Source organism: Pholcus phalangioides, unplaced genomic scaffold (genome assembly GCF_987345545.1).
Source record: "Pholcus phalangioides strain wild (caught in Gottingen) unplaced genomic scaffold, Ppha-v1.0 ptg000012l_1, whole genome shotgun sequence".
Classification (NCBI taxonomy): Eukaryota; Metazoa; Arthropoda; class Arachnida; order Araneae; family Pholcidae; genus Pholcus; species Pholcus phalangioides.
The window spans coordinates 23,440,914-23,466,251 of record NW_028301605.1 but is presented as its reverse complement, the minus strand read 5'-3'; the positions used below and the strand labels follow the sequence as shown (position 1 = coordinate 23,466,251).

The 25,338-nt window shown below is 37.3% G+C and overlaps 1 pseudogene across 2 annotated transcripts in view; it reads left to right on the top strand.

Annotated features, from left to right (window-relative positions):
• The first annotated feature begins 3,304 nt into the window (after positions 1-3,304).
• The window catches only part of LOC149079884 (toll-like receptor Tollo pseudogene), a 164,228-nt pseudogene continuing 142,194 nt past the window's right edge, over positions 3,305-25,338 (top strand). Inside the window, exon 1 of one of the 2 annotated variants that reach the window (XR_016193700.1) lies at positions 3,305-3,822. The product of XR_016193700.1 is annotated as a toll-like receptor Tollo pseudogene, transcript variant X2 (transcript). Of the gene's footprint in view, positions 3,823-5,306; positions 5,372-25,338 lie in introns of those variants that run through there. The other variant, XR_016193699.1, reaches the window with a different exon arrangement.

The window sequence follows — 25,338 nt, the reverse complement described above, 5'->3', positions numbered from 1 at the left end:
ATTGGAAACTGGCTAACGTTGTTCCGATATTTAAGAAGGGTAGTAGAGAAGCGGTGTCAAATTATCGTCCAATGAGTTTGCCGAGATCCCTCTCGAAAATTTTGGAAATTATCATCAAAAGGCAGTTTGTGAAGTGGATAGACGAGAATAATGTATTGTCGGATAATCAGCATGGGTTCAGGAAGGGGAAGTCATGTGTAACTAACCTCCTTTGCTTCTATGATTACGTGACTAAGGCTTTGGGTAAGAGCAAAAATGTCGACGTTGTTTACCTTGATTTCCAGAAGGCATTCGATCGGGTCCAACATGGCAAACTCTTGAAGCGTTTACACGAGATTGGAATAGGGGGCAACTTGCTGAATTGGATAGAATCGTGGTTAAGAGATAGGTCGCAACGAGTTATGGTGAACGGGGAATTCTCTGGTTGGACAGACGTCACAAGTGGAGTTCCTCAGGGAAGTGTCCTTGGCCCCATACTTTTTTCACTTTTTATCGACAAACTCGATCAGGGTATCGATGGAATTACTAGCAAATTCGCAGATGATGTGAAGCTAATGGGGGTAATCGGGAATGAAAGCGATAGGGAGTTGCTCCAGACCAACTTAAACAAGATTGCAGCATGGGCAAATGAATGGGGCATGACGTTTAGCGTAGATAAGTGCATGGTCGCTCATTTTGGTTCGAACAACCCATGGTTATCTTACGAGTTGAATGGTGTCACTATCCCGGATGCAACTAGAGTCACCGATTTGGGAATTCTCATTGACGAGCGACTTAAGTTTTCTGAACATTGTTCAGCGGTTGTCAAAAAAGCGAATAGAATGCTTGGTCTCATTTTCGAAAAAGTCTCTTCGCGTTCTCCTAAAGTCATTCTTCCGCTTTTTCGAGGCTTAGTTCGTCCTGGACTGGAGTATGCTGTAAGGTTTTGGAGACCATACCTACAGAGGGACATAGACTTGATTGAAGGGGTGCAGAGAAGAGCTACGCGTGTCCTTATTGGCACACAGGGCTTGAGTTATGAAGAGAGACTTCATTTTTTGAATATGTTTACATTGGATGAACGCAGGTGTCGAGGAGATATGATCGAAGTGTTCAAAATTTTCAATGGGATGGATAGGATGGACCATGAACTTTTAGTACACCGCCAATCAACTGCTTTTACAAGGGGACACCAGTATCGATTGGTGAGGGACAATGCAAGGTTATGGTGTCGCAGGGAATCTAATAGGGTTGTTAATAAATGGAATAGCTTACCCCCGGAGGTAGTAAATTGTAACACTATTGACACGTTTAAAAAGAAATACGATAACCATGTTGGGGTAAATCGAGAAGCTATCCATTCTTAGAATAAGACAACCATAAGTATTCTTTATGGGCATTGTATAATATTTTATCATGTGTATATATTGTTTATAATTTGTGTTAATTGCATTTTTAATGGGGTTGCTGTATTTTTGAAACATATGACATCCATATTTTTATGGGCATCTTTTTATCAGCCACCTCGTTGGGCATTTTGCCTGTTGTGGCGTTGTATTTGTATTTGTATTTAAGATTTTTATAAAGCAAATACCAGTGAGGTCTTCGAGACATTCCTCTTTCCTCCGTATCCTAAAATGACCTCCATCCGAATATCATCATACGAAAATGCGAAAGGTTTCGATATTTTCTTTCAATTCCAAAATACAGTAAAATAACACAGATAAGATTCGTAATAACCACAGATCACAATCACGAGGAAAATTGTCGTTATAATGCACTTTTCGTTATAAACGAACTTACAATTCTTTGCTCCGAATCCTGAAGTAAGTAAAGGAAAAACTGGTATTTCAGAAAAAAAAAGGATGACGTTATAGTGAATGCTTCCTAAATTTTCAACAATATAACCGAATATTTTTTGTGTCTTTAACATTAGCTATTTGAGGAGGAGGGTAACCGCTTACAAATGAGTCGTTATAGGTAACACTCGTTGTATCGAACATTTATTGTATATACAAATCGAATCGGAATTGGATTAAGTCCCTTTAATTTTGCCAAAAAATGGCAAAGTTAAATGAGGTAATAGTGTAAAAAGAGTGAACTAAAAATATTTTTAAATGTCGGTGAAATAAATAGAACATACTGTAGTTGAGCCATAAATAATCAAATGTGACAAAACGAAACAATATTGTTTGATATACATATCACGAAAGGAATGAAATCAAGAAAGAAAAATTAGAGAATTTTCATGACATCCTCTTCGCTCCACCTTCGCTCTTTTGTGTACCTTCATTTTTAACGGTTTTAAATGGTTTTAATGATTCTTTTTCCAAGTTAAGACTTGAGGTAATGAGGGCACCTAACTCAAATGGTCCTCGTAAGATATCGACCAAAATTAATTAATTAATCCGTTAACGAATTTTTTTTTCTTCGTAAAGAGCATTTTGACATCCAATAAACACAAAACAAAAAATATATATTTCTAGTGGTTAGTTTTGGTTCAAGTTCAAAAGTTAAGAGGTAGAAAAATTAAGCAAATCACTCACTATTTCCACTTGAAATTTTCGAATCAAGAAAGAAATATGGAAAACATTTTATTTAGATCTTGAAAATTTTTTAACTTATATACAAATACAAGGCCACAACAGGCAAAATTCTTAACGAGGTGGCTGAGAAAAAGATGTGCATAACAAATATGGATGTCATATATTTCTAAAATACAGTGACTCAATTAAAATTACAATTATAAAAAGTATATGTATGGTAAAATATTATACGATGTCCATAAAAATATATTTATGGTCGTCTGATTCCAAGTATGGATAACCTCTCGATTTACCCCCAACATGCTTATCGTATTTCTAAATGAGTAGTTAGATAACAATACATCTATATCTTAAGATTTTTGTAAAGAAATAACTCGTGAGATCGTTGAGACATCCCTTTTTTATCTTCTGTACTATATAAAACGACCTCTTTATCGGAATATCATCACACAAAAATGAGTAGTTTCGATATTTTTAATTCGAAAATAACAATAACAGTAAATAAAGGGATATCAAAACGATATCAAGATGAGATATATCATTCGTATCCATTGTCCATCACCCTTAACCTCCCCCCCCCCCTCCCCCACCGCCTCACAATTTTTGCTCTTTTCCATTCTTTCCTGTGGTTTTAACCTCTTTTTTTTCATTTTCCAGGAACTCCTAACCCAAGCCATCCATCCATCCACCCCTCCCCACCTTCTGAACAAATCAAAGGTAAGACACTAGGTGGCGCTCGGAAACGAGTCTATAAAGTTGTTTTTCCCGCCCTCAACCTTAGCAGACGAGGGACTTGCAGAGTGGAACGGCGCGGCGACAACGTCAGACGAGAAGAGGTAGTTCGCGCCGTGAGGACCTCTCTCTCTCTCTTCTGTATATTTTCTTTCAAATAGGAAGAGTGGTATTTTGTGTTAGTTTTTACTTGAGAATTCGGACGAGGGACATCTCTCATTAATTCTTATTATCGTAGGAATGTGATGGACGTTTCCAAGAATTGTTTCTTGATTAATATTCGAACGCATCAATGAGGTTTTTATTTTTTTTTTAGTGCTCGAGGGGAAAAATAAATGTTGTATACGTTCAAGAAATATTTTTGTGCGAGAACTAGTGAACCTTGAGCTTTTTTGGAAGGTCAGGGGCTCGTTTCTCGGTGTGAATATTGTTTACACTTTCCGAAAGATTCTTTGATTTTTTTGGATTATTTTGAATAACTGGAACTTGTGTTTTATCCTGGAACGCGCTGTTATGTTTCAAGGAGAAGATTGAAGAAAGATTTTGTGTTTTTTCTTATACCGAGGTAAGAAGATTCTATCAGTTTTGTTTTCGGTTTTAGTGTTTGGTCAGGGCCGTACGTAGTTATTTTGCGGCCCCTCTACTAGCATATGTATGTGTTACGGGGTGAATGATGAATCCGGTTATCATGCATGACCACCGAAAATTTTGATAAGTTTGATAAATTTCCCTAAATTTATCGCTTCTACTGGCGATTATACATAACACGCAAGCGTCGTTGCTAAATTTAGTAAATACTAAAAATATATATAGAATTTTTTTCACCGATGAATATGCATAATATCCAATCGTCGTTCGGTAAATCTGACTATATTTAGCATATATATACGCTCCAAGGAGGGGCTATTCTATTTGTTTTCATAGCTTAGGGATAGAGCACTTGTCCGGGATACGAAAGACCGGGATTCGAGTCCCTGTGAGGGCAAAGATGAATGTTCCTTTTCTAAACAACATCATCATCAGTACCCCTCTTGACACGGCCAGTTTTCCGTATATATTGCATGCATTATATCTGCCGGTTATTATGGATAATCACTATATCGCATTAGTAAATTGATGTCATTTGCTGTGATAAGATTTATTATTAAGATGATCGTACTTGTCAGCGAGAGTCTGAACCGAATGTAATGAACTCTGATTTAACGGATCTTTCCGAACACTCCCGAAACAACTCCTATAATAATTATCTCCTGTTTTACCAATTCTAAAACCAGACATCGATATAACCAACTATCATTTAAGGAATTCTTTGATTTAACGAATTTTTACAACTTATGAATTAAGCTTCGTTGAGAAACGGGACATTATTTATAGGCCAAAATTACTGGAAAATACGGGTCATAAAGTTTGTGTGTCCAACAAGTTTATCATTTTGTACTAATAGAAAAACGGACCAGCATTCCCTCATTGTGATGCGCTCATATAGATAGACATATGTATATTTTTTTTTGGGGTGGGGGGAAGAGATGCTGTAAAAACTGAAGTAAAAACGTGGAGTGTCGTTGTATCCGAGGTCGTTGCGATTTATTGGCTTTGTAAGCAAGGTTCATTAGTATTATCCTCTATGGGAATCGGCCAGGACTGTTATTTACGTTATAGCCGAGTTGTCGTTGCAACAGAGGTCGTCAGACAAGAACAGATAGTTCATGCCGTAGGGTCTTCACTCTCTCGCTGTACATTTCCTTTCAATTAAGAAGAGTAGTATTTATGTTAGTTTTTGCTTGCGATTCGGACAAGGGGGGACATCTCTTATTAATTCTTATTAGTGAGAAATGTGATGGACGTTTTCAAGAATTGTTTCTTGATTAATTTCTTTTAGTGCTCGAGGGGAAAAATAAATGTTGTATACGTTCGAGAAATATTTTTGTGCGAGAACTAGTGAACCTTGCGCTTTTTGGAAGGTCAGGGGCTCGTTTCTCGGTGTGAATATTGTTTACACTTTCGAATGATTTTTTTGAATAACTGGGAACTTTTGTTTTATCTTGAAACGGAAAGCGCTCTTATGTTTCGAGGAGAAGATTGAAGAAAGATTTTGTGTTTTTTCTTATACCGAGGTAAAAAGATTCTATCAGTTTTGTTTTCGGTTATAGTGTTGGGTCAGGGACGTACGTAGTTATTTTGCGCCCCTCAACTATTATATTGTATGCATTACGGTGAATGTGATAAATCCGGTTATTATGCTTAATAACGGACCAAAACAACCTCTTAAAATCCGGTTAGTTATGCATAATAACTGATTTATCACATTTACCGTAACATATGCACGAGGCTGTAGCAAGGTATATCTCGTGCAATGTATATTTTCTATTATTTCGTAAAAACTTGAATGACTAATGTAAGGGTCTCTCTCTCTGAAAGTCAGGGCATCATGGTTCTTCCCAAGTTCGTGCCTTGGACAAACATGAATTTTTGGGCACTCCCTTTCTATATATAGCGTTTTTTGGGGCAGAGTTGCTGGTTATCATTATTTGTAGCAATTATATATGTAATGTGCTATAGAATTAGGGGGTATCCAATTTTATACCCAAAACATCTAAAAAATACGAAACATATGCAGAAAAACTCTTAAATTTTTTGGCTCCCTTAAAATTTGTGGGGCCCTGAGCACATGCCGCATTTGTTCATGCGAGAAACAGGCACCTATGAAAGTTTTTGTTGGTGAAGACGTGAAAAACTTGTGAGAATGTGATATGTCTATGAATTGATATGATTTTGTGCTAGGCTTTGTATTGAGCCAGGATCACTTGTGCAGGAACTTTTGTGTTTCAAACATCATTTCCGCGAATGAGATGAAGTTGTGGACCCCCTGTGCAATAAATTGAAGATTACGTATCCCATCACAAAATAATATTTGGCATATAGCAAAGTATAAAATATATATATATATATTTCTGATCTAAGCTAACGGACCACCCTGAAATCTCTCCAAGGACCCCTGGTTCAGAATGTTCTTATGTAATCAGCTGAAGTGAAAACCCAGTACACGTCTAATGTTATTTGAATTCCGTTTCCCAGCCCCAAATATTTCTGCGGCACGTTGTGACCGCACGCTCTACACCTCCGTGAAAGTTCGCCCCTGTATAGGATGTGATTAATACCCTTTGGTTGTTTTTGTATTCATTCTGAGCCAATAATTATAGTCAATATTTACTTATGTCTTTAGGGGGGCCTCACGTGATTGGATATTCTTGTGGAATATTTTTTTTCAGATATCAGAGCGTATGGGGCCATCTCTTTATCTCATAGACATCCTGCAGGACGAGAGAGAAAAATGTTCATATTATTTGGGTTTTCACGTATATTTTAACATGATGACCAAATTGAATTTATCTGCAAAGATAGTGTATAAAATTATAAATTTTGTGTCTACACACGTGAATGCGGGGTCTTGTGCAGCATCACTTATCGCGCAGCCCTGATGTCGACACGGGTTAGATAGTGGTTAGTGGCGATTGCGGGTTTCGATAAATATTAACGTTTATTAAGGGGCTGCTAAATCTTGTATATAAGAATGAGCTCATTTGGAACTTGTAAATACCGTGATAGGATTTGTAACTTGTGAATATTGTGATGGGACTTCGCGATAAAACCTGTAAATATACCGTGTTTAGTAGTGCATAGGACGAGGTTTTTTATTCAATTTTCAATGCTTTGAAAACCCAAGTCGTCCTATCTGCGGGAGTGAGAGAAAATATATAAACAAAAATTGTCACTGAAAGACAAAAAAATTCAATGAAAAATAGGAATCAATTTAAGAAAAAACTGATGATAACAATTTTGACTGATTGATTGAAAATGATAGTTCGAGATTTATTGAAAATTCAATGTTGATGAAAAAAAATCAAGCCAGAATCGAAGGGAGTAAAATAATTGAAAATTTATTAATAAAATTATCAAAAATTGATAACTACAGCGATCAAAAACTAATGAGAGAAATAGCATCAGAATTAATGAAAATTCTGAATTTGCGAAAGTTTTCATTATTTCGGAGACACCTCCCCCCGCCCCTATGTTTGTTCAGAACCCTGGGCCAGATACAGGGATCCCAACAGGGCCGGGGACATTATGGATACCGTTCTGAGTGCCCCAGAATTTATTCAGATTTATACACTCCTTATGCAATAAATAATACCCCTGACTTAGATCACACTGCGTTTACGTGTCGCCTCGGATCTAAAAATCTTATGATAATATTATCTGTGAATAACTAAATAAAGGAGTTGAATTATAAATCTAGTTTTTTTTAATTTCGATCTCAAAAATCATACCTCATCCTATATGCGAGATAGTCGTTCTATATTCGAGTCAATACGGTAATTTTCCAGCCACCTCGTTGGCATTTTGCCTGTTGTGGCATTTGTATCTATACTATATTTCATAAAACTTTTAAATATCTTGTTGAAACTTGCACACACACACACAAATATAGTGATAAAACCTCAGTGAGTGAGAGAGAGAATATTGTGATGAAACTTTCAAGTGCTTTTTTTTTTTGTTAAAAGCTTTAAATGTCTTGTTAAAAGCTTTAAATATCGTGATAAACTAGATAAATTTCAGAGCCCGTTTTCATTTATTTTCTTGAAATAACAAATGAAAGGGAAAAATGCTGATTTCATATGAAGTTTCAAGAAGCACAAGAATGAATTGATAAGTAGCCTTATACATATAGAGGGTGTTCTGTTAATGTACCGACAAACTCAGAGGGTTGTTAGTAGAGATCAAGAGGAACAAAAATTGCAATGGAAGATGGTGTCGCAAACTACGTTGAGAGGGTGAAAATCGCGAAAAACGCATGCAGGTTTCGACCTCACGCTGGAACGACAAAAAAGTACAATAATAACTACATATTAATTAAATTATTACAAGCGTTGTTGGAAGTGGCGGCCGCTGACGTCATTGCACAGTCTACAACGACGTAAAAACGATTCCCGGATGCGCTTGAAGATACCAGGTATGCTTTAGATGTCTGCCGCAGGGACGACAATTTGCGCCATGAGATCCTCCACAGATTGTTCACAGACGTCGCATAAACGACATTGTCATCTGCTCGACCGTAAGTCAGATGCGTATTCCCCCGTTCGTGTAGTCAGCCATCACGATGCTCGTTGAAACAGACAACACTAAGTGCTACACGTGCTTACACCGCAACAGCGCTAATTTACGTCGTCCGTAGCGCGTGATCCTACCCCAGCGCACGATTTTCGCGTCTCGGATACGGTGAGCGAACCCACGAACGCATTCAGGGATCAACTGACATCCACCTTTCGTATCCTCTGGACTCAGAGCTTGCGTGCGTTTTTCGCGATATTCACCCTCTCAAAGTGGTTTGCGACTCCATGTTCCATTGCAATTTTTGTTCCTCTTGATGCCTACTAACAACCCTCTGAATTTGTCGGTCCATTAACAGAATACCCTGTATATTTTGTTTTCTGATTGTGAATCTTTCGATCCATGTTAGAATTTTTCGTTGCTTTACTAGTCTCATATTATTTTGAAAAAGTTGTAATTGATGGACTCAATGGAAAGAAGCGTTTCATAATTTCTGTGAAAATGCTATTAATTCTCAGCGCCTCCACATCCTTGAATATTTGGCTCCAAACCGGACGTTTGAAATTCTCTTATTGATATAGGAGTGTTTCTATCGTGTGCAAATGAAAGAGAATACCTATAATACTCATAGCCGACGAGTTATGATAGATGAGTGTTCATAAAGTTTCATTCTATCGAAGATTATTCAAGGGTTCTCAAAGTATCGAATGCAAAAAATTTGTTTTTCTCTTGGATTTAAATATCGTGTGTGAGATGCATTCTTATATAGTTCATGTTGGCATGTTTCTCTCGTGCGATATGAGAGTATTCTTTCTTATTGTGTCTTCACTTTCTGTGTGTGGACATCAGCAACAGCTCAAAATCCGTTGCACACTCAATTGTGGCTGTGTTGTTTTGAATAGATAGTAATGTAAGAAAATAACGCATTCAATAATGGAGATTTTAAATTACACACGATGTGAAACTGATTGACATTGTAATAATTCTGGTAGAAACAAATTGTTATCGTGATTCCGTTGACAAAACCAATTGTTATTATCATTCTTTTCCGAAATTGATTGAACTTACAATTCTAAAGATTGATTGGCATCATAAGGAAATAATAAAAGTGAAATTCTACGATTTCAAATTATAGAAAATGTCTGATGATTTCTGTGATTAACATAGAAATCATGTTGTCATAGGAATCATCCATTCTAATTCTGATGATTTTTATAATTTATAAATTTCTGATGATGTTAGCTACATCACATTGTTGACCACGAAATCAATCGAAATCATAGTTCGCAAGACAAGATTTATTGGCATTAAGGATAACAAAAAATCGATTTCCATTATACTTCGTATTCCGAAATTCCACTATATTGAAGGTGAAGAGAGGAAGTTGTTTTGCACAACAGAGCTCTGGTCGTGAGCGGTCATCAATCAATCAATCCACTATATTGCAGTTCTGATGGGAGGACGCATTATTAATTCTAGAGAGAATGAAAATGATTCATCAAATCCTTTTCGTAAATATATCATAGATATTTTGTTTCCGATATATTCAAACTCAATTTGCAATTATTTCCTAAAAATACATACATCAAGATGTCATAGACGACAATTTATGAATTATGTTTCAATAATTGATCGCATGTGACCGGATGCATATTCATATCAAATCAGAACCTCAACATTTTCGTTCAGTGAGGTAAATAGCATTTGTTCCACGTCGTTGGATGTTCAGAAACCCCCTTCAGAGAGGAGCGTCGCTCAATTCCCATTGAGCCTCGGACTATAACTCAGCGTTATACATTTATAAGTTATGAAGATAAAATTGACACCGAAATGATTTGTTCATGTTTTTTGTTCAAGTTTTACACGGATCAGATGACAATCACAATTTCTCACCGAATTACCCATTTGAGCGTAGATGGGAAATGTTTGGGGGCAATCTATACTGTGGAGTAGAAAAATACAAAAAAAAAAAATATATATATATATATATCCATAGAAAGCGCTCTCGCAGAGCATCGTCAATATTACCCTTGGGTATTCCTTTCCCGGAGTTAATGGCTGGCGATGATAAACAGGCGTAAAATATTCGCAATATACAGTTTAATGTTCAAAGTCAAAGAAAAATCAATCAATAATTTCCGTTCCCTTGCTCTCCCTCTTTCGGAAACTCTCTTATCAATACCCATTCCCGGGCTTTCTGAGGCTCATTTTGGGAAGAAGGGCCTGCGAAGGCTTGATAGGGTATTCCCATGTCGATGTTGGTGTGGCTATGTCACACCGGGAGATTGATGAATCATTTTCTCTCTTCCCTCCTCTCTTGTACCATCTCTTGATACTACGGTTGACATTATCGAACCTGTATACTTCGTACATGGAAAAACGTACTGGTTCTTTTTTTCTGAAGAAACGTAGTGAATGAAAGGTTTTTTTCCCATGTTAATTGCTAACAGCACTTGCTGTTTGGGTTGATGTTCAGAATCTGAAAGTTCCTGATATATTAGTGTGACTTTGGATATGCAGTTGGCCGTGCTGAATGGGGTATCAACAATTTCATCTCACAATATCCGATTAGATGGAGTATTCGATTATGCGGGGTATCCGATTATTCGGGAAGCAATTCAATTGCCATTTTACACCGTTACTATAGTTTGTATATTGAAAACTGATGAAGGATCAGTATTAATAAAGCTTTTCGAATAAGTCAGATATAATAGATTAAATAAAAATTATATTTAATTAGAATGATCATGATCACAATACCTAACGTTTTTACTTTTCAAACGGAAAGTAAATGCTCCCTATTAGTTCAACGAAGAACAAAAACAAAATGATTGCACGTATCGAAGACAACTTGAATACTTGGAGGACAGTACTTAGTCTCAAATGCATTCTGTTTTTAAATCTTAACTAGGTAACATATTTGAAATCAATTCTAAATGTTCATTCAATAAAAACATTATGTGTGTGTAGCGATTGATGTGTATTAACAATTGACGTGTGAAGTGTAATATTCGATCAAGCGGGAAAAGTGGTTGTTGAAATTACCATATTAAGTGGGGAACTTTAAGATTGTCTGTACGGTAGAAATTTTGGTACCGTCCGTTTAAGCGGAGTATCCGGTGCGTTCGTCCGTTATCTGTGCAGGCAATTGAGTCTCGTTTGATGAGTCAGGAGTGCCGTCTGTATTAATGAAACTGTTTTAGTAGGCCTACTATGAATTCGGTTTTTTTTCGAGGTAACTCGAGGTGTCTTGTTATCTTTCATTATTTTCAAACCATGTTCGATTGAGTTGTACCGTAAGTGTGAGTATGTGTCCCTAATAGTCTGGATGCGTTTATAGTGTTGTGTGTGCATTTTTAGGGCTGCCATATCTATATTTCAAACTGTTAGTTAAGTGTAGTGGTTGAATATTTGTCCCGTTGTAGCCTCGAAGTTGCGAACCACCAATGTGTCTCATTATCAGGACGTGACGGGGCTGTAGACCAGGAAGCAGGGGTACGAATTCACCCGGTGATCATTTAAAATTACGGAGAGAGTACCCAAATGAACGCTTGCTTTGCTGGACAAATAAATTTTTGTCGGAACGTGCTGTCCTACTCATTGTATGCTAAATAGTTTCGAAAACCTTTTAGCGGTAAACCTTTAATCCTTAGTGCGTGTTTATTACTAACCTTTTTCTGATGTGCTGTACCGAAGTAGCAATGATATCTATTCCGTTGAGAACTGGTGGTTTCAGCGTGTTTATGGTCAGGCAAGTGCAACTGCTGCCATCAATTGAAGGTCTGGTTATTGAACCCTGAAGGCTATTGTGTGAGCAGAGTCTATTCACAGAGATGCTTTCCGCAATGACTTCTGATGCCATTGCGGTGTTGTTAGAGACCACCTTCCAGTTCAGCGTTGTTTTTAGTGCCGGATGGTATGCAGGTGCAGAATAAAGTGTAATGTGTCGCAAGGAGCAACTCATTATATAGGTTTACGGGGCAAACCGATTTTCCCCATATTATTCAGCTCTTGGGAGTGGCGATCGTACGGCGCCCTGAAGTATGTATGTATAAAGAGATGTTTCCGTTGATATCTCTTTCTAAATCAGATATAACAAGCAGCAATGGCTCAGTGGTTCGCAATTCACCCTATATTTTGAGAGTTCTGTCTCGGTAGCCCTGTGATTATGTTAAGATGCACATCCGTCTGAAATCTTTATATTATAGGTTCTGCACTGATTGGTCTTCATGAACTTAAAATGACCAATGTACTACAAAAATGGGTAAATATCTTCAGGTCACGCACGAAAATGCAGAAAATCAAGTTAACCGGCACAGCTGTCCAGAAGAGCCAGCTTTTATTCAAGGATACGAGTAAACTATAGTAAATTTTGGTCACTAGGATCGGTTCCTTGTCGTTCGGCTAACGACGTCATCCCAATATTCATTCGGCGTCTAAGATGTGACACACAATCGATATCTCTGTCTGCATATAGAGTGAAGAATAGATTGTAACACACTTGCCGCCTTATTACCTACAATAGCATCACCCTGAGAGAGTCGTGTCTTCAGCCACTAATTTCCATTTCTACACGTCTGGTTTCCAAATGGTAATTGAATCGTGTGATCTTATCTAATAATTTAATTTGACTGTGTCTAGGATGGATGAGTAATTTTCTCAGGAACCGGGTGGCATTTCATTGTTAAGAACGACTACTTCAATAACTGTAAGATAGCAGTTTCCCACAGTCGTTCCCGGATACCATAGAGTTGAATTCCACCATCGAATGCGCAATGTAATTATTCTGTACAAGGATGACCATGATATGAAAAACCAATCAAATGAAAATCACCGAGTAGCGTCTTGACTATCCTCAGCCTAATGCACAACGACAACGACTCCTGAGAAATATCTGTAGATTTTTCAGGTCAGCAAATAACATCCCAACTGTCAGTATCCGTTTTAACGTTGTAGGAATAAAGTACTATATCAAAGATGACTTCTTTTTTTTTTACTTAAGAGATTGTTTCTTTTTTTCCCGTTGAAGAAAAGAAACAAATGGGCACCACCGATACTTGCAACGATGCGAGAAACCATATTGATGCGTATCCGAAGAACTGTCGTCGGAGAGTTTCTACTGCTCGGTCGGTAGAAAAAAAAATAGAAGATGGGATGGAAATCAATGAATCCACTGTCAGTCCTCCAGGATAGGTGGTAGGGCGGTTGATACTTTTCGTAGACAAAAGCTGGAGCAAAAAAAAGTCATATATATATATATAGAGAGAAAGAGAGCACAGAGCCATTCTTCCCATCTTCTCTCTTATATTCCGTTCCGAACTTCCCACCCAGCGAAAAACTTCCCAATACCCATAGAAGGCTGTTAGGGAGATATTTCCCTGCCTTCTTGCATGATCGATGTACATTGTCATATCCATCGAACCAGCCGTGAATCTGGCGTTGATATCGGTGATCGATATGACTGTAGGCGTTATCGATAAATTTCCACTCTAAGGGGGAGCGAAGGGATAAAAGAAGAAGAATAGGAAGAGTAAAATATAAAGAAGAAATATATAAAAGATAAAAAAAAGAAGTATCAGTGACATCAACCGGAAATTTCTTTTATCAAATAAATTTTTTTTTCTCCCATATGTGGCGTTTAAGATAAGAAAAATTCATTTTGAAGAAAGATGAAAAAAAAAATTGTCCCGCAGCAATTTCCTGAGATTTTCCACAACAGAATTGAAAATTTTTTCGGGTCACGTGACCATGAAAAAGTAAAATTATTCCTTCAAAACTGATAACAAATTTTTCATATTGGATTCGAGTGGGATCCTGAAATTTCGCCTGTTCTGAATGGCCAAGTGAGGAGGTGAGAGCCCACATGAGAAAGTGAGTGTGAGTGACTGTATGGGTGAGTGAATGAGTTACCAAGTGAGCGTATGATTGTCCGTATTAGTGACTGTGTGACCGGATGACTGATCGAGGTCACTCATCCATTCACTTGTTCGCTCATACGGCCACTCACGCACTCACTCGGTCGATCATACAGTCAATTACTTGGTCACTCACCCACTCACTAAGTCACTTATATCCACTTACTTGATCACTCATATGCACTTACTTGATCGCTCATATCCACTTACTTGGTCACTCACACGGTCAGAGCAGGCGAAACGTGCCGGAGCGAAATGTCGGAGGCAAGATTTCCTTAAACCAATATTCAAGTCGAGCTCCCCAAAGTCGTCGCTATATGTTGGAAAATGCGTATGGATTCCACTATTCGCGAAACTACAGAAACTAGAATGTTTCGAATGTTCCGTATTACCCAATTTCGGCATTGGCCTTTAGAAATGCCTTGACCAACGTGAGAGGAAAAATAATTGCCGGTCATACGAACTAGAAAGGTTTCACGAATAGCCGCAGGCGATTGAACTGTAGCCTCATTCATGAATGGAAATATGGATAGGATATTTCTCACATGACCACCGTGGTAGCTGGATAAAGCGATTGCGTAACTGATAATTAATGTTTTATCGTGTGTGGGTCTGCGATGCAATTTCATTTTTCATTTCTATGAATATAGAATTTATGTTAATTGATATTCCTCAAAATAAAAGAATTAAACTGCTGTTTGGGGGGATAAAAAGAAAAGAAACATTACTACTACTTTTCAACATACATCAACCTCGTAAATATTCTCTCTTGGGAATTTCAACGAATTGGTACATGCCGGACTGTGTGTTTTGTTATGTGTAGCCCTAACGTATTTATATTGTCAGAATTGTGTTTGTTTCGTGTTCTTGTTGATGTAGACATCTGTCTTTCACATTTTGAGTTCAAAACAAACTGCAAGGAATTTTTATTCATTATATTCATTAAAATTGTTATCACAGTTTGTCTTTACCAATGGGAATTTTTCATTATTAAAAAGAGCACCGTTTCGATTGGCATTCTTAAATACGTACCTCTGATGTTATATTCATCGCCAAGAATCACTTGGGATTTGGATTTTGCCCATGGAAACTTTTTTACTGATTCCGGAATACAGACATTCCATTTCTAAGCATAGTGAGACGAAAAATACCCTCTAACTTGTGACAAAATGACCCGCATTCCCGTAATTTTGGCCCTACCGACTTTTCTCTAAAAATGTGCTTTTTTCCCCCGTTCTTACAGTGATTTTTCCATCTTCTAAATTATATGTTAATTATGATTATAAATATGGATATTCATCTCAAATGTTTGCAACGCTTTTTTTATTTTTTTTCGTGGAATTCATTATTTTAATTCATTTGCAGAAAATATTTATTTCCCGCCAGAGTTGCGATTTTTCGGGAATTTTAGCGATAATTGACAACTTTACTCAACTTTAGCAATATTTTTTGCAACATCCCGTATTTGGGATCCCAATCTCCCGTATTTATCCCGTAGAAATATGATAAGCCTAGTGTACGCTGCAAAATTTATTGTAAATATAGGAATGTTACGGAATATGCTGTTTATGAGAAATCTCTGCTTGTTCTTGTGTTATGTTACCTAATGTTTCACTAATTCGACAGCGCTCGTATGATGATACGCTAAAGACGCTAAAGAAAGCGTTATTGGTGCCCATTTCTACACACATCTGTAAAAAATGTTGTTTACTGTGCACCATCAACCTTTAAACATTATATTATCCATTCAGCATTGCATTCTGCAATGCTAATAACCCAATTAATACACGGGGTTTCAAATGATAAATACTTAACAATCGATTTACTTTAAAAAAGGAATACGTTCCCTATCATTCCTAAAACTTGAGTGCCAAAATCGTTGAGATATTTTTATTATTTCGTGTGGGATTTTAATCAACTATTTAAATATTTAATAGATGTATAGAAAAAATAAATATTTTTTCTTAAAGACTTAACAAAAAATCACTTTTGCCAATTAATTTTTAAAACAAATAAATATTTTCAATTTATAGATATAACACAAATAAATTAAAACAAATAAATATTTTAAAACAAATATAAATATTTAAAACAAATATAAATATTTTAAAACAAATATAAATATTTTAAAACAAATATAAATATTTTAAAACAAATATAAATATTTTAAAACAAATATAAATATTTTCAATTATAGACGTGAGCAAAGAAGTCGTCAATTTTCTTCCACAAAAGAAACCTCTTTGACATTTCAGATTTCACCATCGATGAATGAAATTTCTATATGCAGATTTTGCTCCGTGCAGACTATACGATAGTTTTTCTGGAAATTCGCATCTTCGGAACATACGTAGGAAATCACGGTAAACCAAAAAAATACAGTTGTCAAATTTTTGTCTCTCTCTCTCTCTCTCTTACCCTGAGATCACTATCTACGGTGCCTTATTTAAATAATAATTAGGTCAATCGATTAAACTCTCTGAACATATCAATATTCTCTGCTTGACACGACGCCACTGGAATTTGCGACACACACACACACACACACACCTCAAGAACGACTAGAATACACCACGAAATTTGCTAATCAAAAACCGCAGAATAATACTAGTTCAATAATTTTAAAGCTGAAAATGCGACGTTTCGAAATAGTTTGAAGACGCGAAATTTCCCTGAAAATAGGATTATGAAAGGGATTTTTTTTTTAATAAATTATATTTTTTTTCCCTGCTGAAAAATTATAAAGAAAAACAAAGGAAAAAAAATCCCTTTTAATCTAAATCTCTACTTTTTAAGTAAATGTTAGAGAATATGTGTACGTATATAACATCATTTATAACATCTTAAAATTCAGGGCTGCTGCTGCTGCTCTAAAAAAGCGAGACACAATATGAGATTTTTACACGTAATTTTTTTGCTTTTACGTTACTTTTCGCTTAAATTTTTCAGTCATTTATCTTTTTTTTTTCTCTTCACTAAAACACGTTAAGAACTTGTCTGGAAGATTGTTTGTAAGAATTAAAATTGTTTTTTTTTCCCCTTTCCCATTTCGAGGATAAAAAGAAAAACTTGACGCAATATTGAATTGCGTGCGAAGTTTCATCCAAAAAAGAAGTAATAAGAGAGGGAAAAAACTATATCAGATGAATATTTCGTTAATTATACGAAAAAACGAGCGAAAATATTCATTTTTATGTGTTACGTTAAGTGAATTTGAATTAAATGTTCTAGTTTTTTTTGTTTTTTTTTTTTGTTTCTACAAATAAAAAGGGATTTAAATTCTTTCTTAATGTGGAATTAAAAGACTATTTGGAGAGATAGCATCCTTTTTTTGTTCATTCTTCTGATGGGTTTTTGTCATGGCAGGAATCGATTCTGTGACCTGTTGATTAGAAAGTTAATGTCGTTGACATTTCATTTGAAGGAAAATAACTATGTTTGTGTTAAATATTTAAGTGTTTATGTTCATTTAATTGAAGTATTTTAGAATTAAAGATGGTATCGCATTATTTTGGGGGAAACGGTAATATGGAATTCAGTCAAAAACCCCAGGTATGAACGTATACTGTCAGAGATATCAAACAACACTCTACGGCATGAATGCTCTACTATTTCTCGGTTAAGTTTCAGTGGCTTTTCCCAACTTCAACGTGCGAATGCGAGCCAGTCTTTAATTTTTAAAGCCAGTTGCAGAAAGCAGGCAGACTTTCAACATGATAGTAATATAAACACAAAAATTCAGGCATCCACAGCTTTCACTTCTGATATGGAAAACAGATGGCAGCACTCTTCTCGAAAAATAAACATTCATATAATTCGGATATCATGAAAACGTCGAGGCCACGCATGTATACAGACAACACGTTCCTCCATGTAATTAATTCCTTAGAAATGCCTCAGAGAAATATTTACGATCCTAAATTTAGCCAAATTTGACTACGGTCCTGTCTTTAAAGAGCTCTATTTCCGACTATGGTACCGATGCAGCTGTTTAAAACTACAGATGTTCGTTCGGACGAGCATTTAGGCTGTGAAGATTTGATCTGGTTCCTAAACCGTTTGATACAAATTTGAGTTGCCTTCGAGTGATAATAACTTCAAAAAAATTACTAGAGACTGCGTCGATGATGCAATCGAAAATTTGAGCGTGGATACGTCTTTTAAACTTGGAAACAGTGCGATGCGACCTATTAGGTTTAGTAGCTCTATCTGAAAAAGGAGTCCGCATTGTGTGATTTGTGTCAACGAGAGATTTATGTTCATCTCGCACATCTCAAAATATAGCGTAACGCAATTTCACCAATGTAACACAAGTGAGATTGATTAGATAGATTTGTCTCAGCGATATCTATTAGACTTAGAGCTTTGGGCTTCTATTTGCGCTAAGCATTCCCTGAGATATAGCGTGAAACTAATGCGTTACGAAAAATGGCAGCAAGCCTGGTGCCAAAATTGGAAGAGGTGTTAACACCATTGGATTTATATCAGTGATATCTGTAAGACAATAATACCATTGGCTTCTAATTACGTTGCGTAGTTGTTCAGATATTAGCTCAACTACTTCTTTTTTTATATATGTATGCTTTTTTTTTGCCGCTGTGCGGTCGTGTAGTCATATAGTCATAATGACAGCCTCGCATCTCAAGGACCCCAGACTCCAGCCCCACCAGTGGCACAGTCGTTGGTTTTCTGAGGTTCCCAACTTCATGGCACGAATGCGAGCTGATCGTCCCGCTAAAAAGTCTCGCTACAGAGACTACACACAATCACACCTACAACATTTAAAAATTCACACGATACGCCAAGCAAAACTAAACCAGCCAGGTTGTCTATTTTTGAATTCGGAAGAGAGGTGATATCCTTATTTGAACACATAACAAGGATACCTAAGAAACGAACTTCACGTTTGGTACGAAACGCGCACTTTCCAACATGTATTCATTCGTTAGGAAATTCCATAGAGGAATATATGGACGAGGTGCATGAGCAGTTTAGTAGTTGTAGTAGTTTCTCAGATAAATGGGGTTTAAAGCATTTCTTTATGGAACTTCTTTGGGGGATGGATCCGGTATCATCAGAAGGTTTGTTTGGAAGGCGTTCTCGTCTATTCCAGCATCAAACTAACTCTTTGAAGAATTGCCAGCGCACACTGTATGTACATACCCTTGTTCAGATTCCGACTAAGTGATTATTGATTACTACGTGGAGAGAAGGGATCAGAATTAAACAAAATACTTTCTTTTTTCGATCAAAGACATAGATAGGTAGGACTGTGAAATGTGTCAAGTTCGTCAAGCCAGTACGTCAACAGAGGCGAGCAGCTTCACTTGGCTAGAGACAACTTATAGATTGCTTTATCGCACGGAGTTTTTATCAGAGTTGAAATTTTTAATTTTATCCACCGATTAACATTGGGAAATTCGTCCGTTATGAACCTTGCGTTCGTTTCTTGAACCTGTAGGTACATAATTTTAGGAATTTTTAAAGAAGTAGCCCGTTATAGTTTCTCAGCACTTGTGCTTTCAGTATGATACCAACCTGTGCCCATTAACAACATTTCCACATCAACGTCATGAGTTAGAACTTGAAGTTCCAGGTTTCTTGAATGATTTGTATATAAGTTTTATGAGATCGGTCCACCCACCTTTTACCCTCATTTTCGGGCATAAGATAAAGTAGAATTTTGCCATTTTCTCCAGTTCGGATCGATACCGAACGTCCTCTCTCTCTCTCTCTGACTCTTCAATATGCATTCGTCACACGTATTCTTTAATGTTTATTCCTTCGGATGTTTACTACTGCCACTATAATGTCTTGTTATAAGATTCCAGTCACGTTCTAGATATCGTTTATTGAAGAATAGTTTGAGTCGTTCGGTTTTATATATATACACACACATGTGTATGCCATTCTGGTGAACGGATAGGAGGGCACATATTTTCCATTAAACTTCTTCAGTTGGTAAGAAAACAGAATGTGTGTGTGTGTGTGTATGTGTGAGAGAGAAAGATAGAATTATATCGCGTAAGCCTTTGGGAACCTTGCGCCACTTTTCTGTCCTGTATCCATAGCTGGTCGTTAAATATTCTCTCGGGCGAAAAATTTATCATTAATCTCTCACATCTACAGCTTAAAATGTCGCCTATTAATTATCTCTTTAGGGAATTGGCAATGGTTTGTCCCATTCTTCCCTAATAGTCCACGTTTCACAAAAACGACTTGGTGATTTTGAAGTCCTTTCGTTTCTTAACTTAAAAGGGGTTCTTGTATCTAAGAGGGATAACTTCTCAGCCGCGACCTAAAATCGGCAAATAAGTTAGATCAGCTTCGTGACCGATAGGACTATTTGTTTGTCGAAATTAGTAACGCCAGTGATGCAATAAATTCATTTATAACTATACTGTGAGAGGATATGTACGACTCATCTAGATAGCCTCTGCAAATCAAGTCTGGGTCGTGACCCATAGCTCAATAGCCCCTGGCTGCGATGCATTTGAACGACTCATCTCATAAGCCTTGAGACCCGTACTTTACGAATCCCTGATTTATGAGACATTGGAATATCTCCCACCCCCCCGTCACTTTTAAGTCAGAAAAATCTAAAGATTCGACTCGAAAACTCTGATCCCGCAATAGCCGGTAGCCCTTGGTAACGAGGGATACAGGTATGTGCTACAAAACTCTGATACACTTTCCAATGTCCACCACTGCAACTACCTAGCAGCTAACGAGCTGAGCTTTCTCTTCCCCCCCTCCCCCCATCCGGTTTACACATACATCTCATGTATAAGCCCTCCTTTCCAATTTATCTCTCCAGGGGATACCTCTCTCTGCACAGCCCCCCGTAATTTCTTTCTGGGGCGTCCGCTTTCTCTTAATTGTGAGGCCAGGAAGATTAAAAAAACGGAAAAACTCCAGCGTAGTAATTGCTAGGTCCGCTATGTATGTGTATGTGGTTTATGGTAAAAATGGTTCCTAGCTTCTTGGATTGATGTGGGCATACTGTGCCGGCAAATTAACAACAATTTGTGGTGTGCACAGCGGGAGCTGTATTTGTTCGGAGAAAGGGGAGGCAGTCACTCCGAAACGATTGATGAGTGACTCGAATACAGTACGTAAGCCTATTTCTAGACCCAATGATGAGAGTATTTTTTTGCTTTCTAATTCCTCAATCATCTTTTTTCTTCGAGTGTTTTTTTTCTACCATCTCCTTATATACCATACCACTTATAATATTTCCGTTTCTTTCTCCCACAAGCTTTCACGTACGTGGTCATTGTCTCTATGTAATTGGGAGGTATAGCTCTGTGTGTGTGTGCCTATTTTAGGTATTGGAAATGGGTGGGGTTGCGTTTTTCCCGAGGAAAGAACGGTGATGATTCGGAATGTTGATAATTAAGATGTATGAGCGGCATTAGCGCATTTTGTTATAGCACTAGGCACTATCTGCTCAGAATATAATAAGAAGGTATAGCTGTGTGTGTGTTAATTCTTAATAAGCATTTGGGGTTTGTTTTGCGGTCTTGAGACACGGAAGATGAATCCTGATGAGAAAATTTTCTGTTTATCTGAAATTTTTTACTTTTTTTCCTTATGGTAAGTTTCACTTTACTGTATAATTTATGAACTAAAGCATCGTAATGTGTTGATTACTTTGAGTTTGAACCATTCTTGTGAGATTATGAGATTATGAGATGATGCATGCCTTGTCATCAATATCCCCCAAAAGCTATTATTCATTGTGGAATTTCAGTGGAATCTGTGTGCCACTATACGGTCGCGTTGTCATTGCGAGGGCCCAGACTTCGAAAGATCTTTCCAACTTCGAAAGAGACAAATGCGAGTCGGTCTCTTATTCAAAGAGTCTTTATAAAGCAGGTATCTTCAACCCGTTGCTCACGAGCACCATGGTGCTCCCTGAAGTACCCAGAGTGCTCTATGCTTATGTCCGATTTCGTGCTCGAGAGCACTTAATTAACCTTCCAGTTAAACATCTTGGAGGAATTGTATTCAAGGATTAAAATCATCGTCATTTCTCTTGCATTCGTAAGTTAAATACAGTAAATGGTACTTTAAAATACCAGGTTAGATAATTTGTTTTGAACTAACTAGTTGTTTCAAAAACTGTTTTTTTGTCTTTAATTAGAACTAAAATGACCAACCAAATAATTTGCATGATAACTACTTATTATTATCATTATATTTACGCGTTTATTTTAATTTATTATATAATTTTCTTCTTATTCTATTTTTCACAATGTCGGATATAAAGGGTTAAAACGATCATACAAGTGTGTGTGCGTGCGTGCGTGCGCCACCCATGCTGAAAGGAATTTGGTCTATCTGATGTACATTGACGTCATTGTATGACAGTGACTAGCTACAACCTGTCCGGTTATTGTCAGTGTTGCGGCAATGGTGCAATTAGATATTGCGATTTCAAGAATTTTTTAAGAGAATTTTATTTATCTATTTCATGTTATCTGAAGCGGGGTGTGTCCAGTCCTTCAATGTTCAATATCGCCAGTTCTGTAACTGTTGATAGTTCCAACATGAATAATGCTATACGGAATCTACAGAAATTTAACTTTTGATAATGTTACTACCAATGTGTGTTTGAATCTCGGGCTTTCACCGGGCATTGACTGAGCTTCGGCCTGCCTCTATATATCGATCCCTAAGACATCGATATTCCAATTCCTTTGATCGTTAGGATTTCCATAGCTAACGATAATTATAATTTCTCTTAATTATCACAAAAAATACGCTAACGTGTTGTTGACCCCGAATCATAGGGATCGAATCGATATATAGGGACCGGCGAAATCACAAAATTCTGATATTGGCGGGTCAACTTGGCCGGCCAGTTCATGAACTGGCCAATTTCGGGCTTTGACTGTAATATACACATTCAAAAGCAGAGATTCTAACCAATGCAACCATAGGAGAAAGTAAGTTGCAAGCTGGACGTATTTCATGATACATTGATTATCCATAATTTATTGGAAGAATGTGAATTTTGAGACTCACTGGTGTGCGACTAAGTAAATATCGCAAGAACTACTGATCTAAAGTATGCTAATGAATGTCTTAGTAATCATCATTCAATAGTGTGGAATTTTCTTTTCACAATATTCATGAAAGCATCTATTATTGTCTGCGGTGCAGAAAAGGCCTTTCCTTTTCCACTTAATTAAGTCAAAACAAAAACAGGAAGTGCCAGAGCACTTGACGTGCGCAAATGCACTCGTTCCTTCAAGGTTCTGCCGTCAAAAATAAAAACGTCGAATACGAGTGCACTTAACGCGTTTGCATACAAACTACTATAAATCAGGAGAGTGTTATGAGCGTGGACACACCAAAGAAAAACAAAATGCCTCATACATTACTGCATTAACCGCGTGCACTACGGATAATGGTGCATACTCACCATAACTCGCTTTAAGTGGTCAAGAGAGAGAGAGAGAGAGAGAAAATACAAATAGCTCCTTCTAATCGGAATCCCCCGTTAGAACAAACAGCACCGAAAAACTAAAACAAAAGAACTTGGTTTCAAGAGAATAACCTACCCAATTCTTTCTTTATTTCTACCTTTCTTTCTGGCATAGTGCAAGTAAATGGATATAATCCGAGAACCCAAATCCATTTAGACATCGGACATAGTAATAGGTCCATGTGGGAATCGTTAAATTTTGGATGAAGACAATCATTTGTAACCAGGAAACTTGAGAGACATGAAATGGAACCCGTTTCCACCCCTTCTCTGCAAAAATTTCTTGTTTCCATTTTTTTTTAACGATACATATATGTATATGGTTTCATTCATTATCTTCATTTCTAGCTCATGAGGAAACCGAGACTTGTACTAGAAGCACGCTATACATTCATAGCGGTTCATATATATATATATATATATATATATGGTTTTTTTTCTAACCATATGGATAACTAGAGTGTCCATTTGGTTAGAGGAGGGCCCGGCCATGGGAAGGGGGGCTCACGGATGTCTGAGGGGGAAACGGGTGGTAGAAAGGTTGAAATCAAGGAGTTTGGAGGCCCGAAAACGATTCTCCAGTGAGATTCGTGACGCTTGTTGCATTAGTGCTTGTTGTGCACCCTCTCACCATTCCCTACCGATAGCCTTTTTCTTCGTATATCCACTCCCTTTCTCTCTCAATACCTGCCGCCATCTTGGCATATCACGCAAGGAGTCACGGCATATCGCGTGTGTGACGAGCGTGGAGAAGTGTATGTGTGTGTGCACTTATTGCCAGTTTTGAATTCGAGCCAGCCAGCAGCGGGAGGAATCGGAAGATGACTGTCCAGTTCTGGAAATGGGAGGGTAGGTTCCCTTCAATGGAGCCAGAAGATGATTCAAGAGCTGATACCATCAGTGATCAGCAAACCGTTGGACAAGGTAGGAGTGGTCTGACTCTTCCTGGGAGGTTGGGTTCAAACATCACTCCTGACCTATCAGGTACTCACTCCACACAACTTGTCCTTGATGCAGATGAGCTCCAGGCGGCTCATTTTGTGGTAGCCGATGCATCACGGTTATGGCATTGGTTTATTGCGTATAGAGAGGGGGGGGGAAAGAAAAATGGCGGTGAATATAGTTAAAGAGTAGAAAATACTTGGATTATGTTAAAAAGCTTCGGTCTACTGAACTGAAAATAAAGTTTCCTGTCGATGTCGGAGAGATACCATCTTGATGTCTCTATTCGGGCCGATATTATTATAACATACAAGCAATTGAAACATCATGTACATACATATTAGATCCTGTCTGCTACTCATAGTAATAAGCGTAATGCGATTTGGATATATATATATATATATATATTCTATCAGAAAAAACCAAATCGAAAACGATGTCATCGTAATGATGTCGTCGCGCGTAGAATATAATAACTCTATTTAGGGTCCCATCGCCAGAGGTATGGAGGCTCTCATTGGGTTATAGGGGGAAGAGAGAGAGAAAAAAAAAATCAGTCGTGAAAGTCGATGGAGACATTTACGACGATCGATATCTTCATCGTAAATTTTGATTGTGTCAT